The sequence below is a fragment of the Bison bison genome, unplaced genomic scaffold (assembly GCF_000754665.1).
Source record: "Bison bison bison isolate TAMUID 2011002044 unplaced genomic scaffold, Bison_UMD1.0 scf7180017864146, whole genome shotgun sequence".
Classification (NCBI taxonomy): Eukaryota; Metazoa; Chordata; class Mammalia; order Artiodactyla; family Bovidae; genus Bison; species Bison bison.
In genome coordinates this window covers 11053548-11055269 of record NW_011494718.1, presented here as the reverse complement: position 1 = coordinate 11055269, position 1722 = coordinate 11053548, and positions in this window count along the sequence as shown.

Sequence of the window (1722 nt, the reverse complement as noted above, 5' to 3'; positions counted from 1 at the left end):
ATGGAACAAAATAGAAAGCCCAGAGATAAATCCATGCACCTATGGACACCTTATCTTTGACAAAGGAGGCAAGAATATACACTGAAGAAAAGACAATCTCTTTAAAAACTGCTTGGAAAACTGGTCAACCACTTGTAAAAGAATGAAACTAGAACACTTTCTAACACCATACACAAAAATAAACTCAAAATGGATTAAAGATCTAAACGTAAGACCAGAAACTATAAAACTCCTAGAGGAACATAGGCAAAACACTCTCCAACATACATCACAGCAGGATCCTCTAGGCCCCACCTCCCAGAATATTGGAAATAAAAGCAAAAATAAACAAATGGGACCTAATTAAACTTAAAAGCTTCTGCACAACAAAGGAAACTATTAGCAAGGTGAAAAGGCAGCCTTCAGAATGGGAGAAAATAATAGCAAATGAAGCAACTGACAAACAACTAATCTCAAAAATATACAAGCAACTCCTATAGCTCAACTCCAGAAAAATAAATGACCCAATCAAAAAATGGGCCAAAGAACTAAATAGACATTTCTCCAAAGAAGACATACAGATGGCTAACAAACACATGAAAAGATGCTCAATATCACTCATTATCAGAGAAATGCAAATCAAAACCACTATGAGGTACCATTTCACCCCAGTCAGAATGGCTGCGATCCAAAAGTCTACAAGCAATAAATGCTGGAGAGGGTGTGGAGAAAAGGGAACCCTCTTACACTGTTGGTGGGAATGCAAACTAGTACAGCCACTATGGAGAACAGTGTGGAGATTCCTTAAGAAACAGGAAATAGAACTGCCTTATGATCCAGCAATCCCACTGCTGGGCATACACACCGAGGAAACCAGAAGGGAAAGAGACACGTGTACCCCAATGTTCATCGCAGCACTGTTTATAATAGCCAGGACATGGAAGCAACCTAGATGCCCATCAGCAGATGAATGGATAAGAAAGATATACACAACGGAGTATTACTCAGCCATTAAAAAGAATACATTTGAATCAGTTCCAATGAGGTGGATGAAACTGGAGCCTATTATACAGAGTGAAGTAAGCCAGAAAGAAAAACACCAATACAGTATACTAACGCATATATATGGAATTTAGAAAGATGGTAACAATAACCCTGTGTACGAGACAGCAAAAGAGACACTGATGTATAGATCAGTTTTATGGACTCTGTGGGAGAGGGAGAGGGTGGGAAGATTTGGGATAATGGCATTGAAATATGTATAATATCATGTATGAAACGAGTCGCCAGTCCAGGTTCAATGCATGGTACTGGATGCTTGGGGTTGGTGCACTGGGACAACCCAGAGGGATGGTATGGGGAGGGAGGAGGGAGGAGGGAGGAGGGTTCAGGATGAGGAACACATGTATACCTGTGGTGGATTCATTTCGGTATTTGGCAAAACTAATACAATATTGTAAAGTTTAAAAAGAAAATAAAATTAAAAAAAAATTTAAAACATTGTGCATCAAAGGTCACTATCAAGAAAATAAAAGACAACCCATAGAACAGGGGAAAATACTTGTAAATCATGTGTGTTAAGGGTCAATCTAATATCCAGAGTATAAAAAGAACTCTTACAACTTAACAATAAAAAGATAAACAACCTAGTTAAAAATTGCTCAAAGAATTTGAATAGACATTTCTTCAAAGGAGGTATACAAATGGCCAATAGGCACGTGAAAATATTCTCAACATCATTAG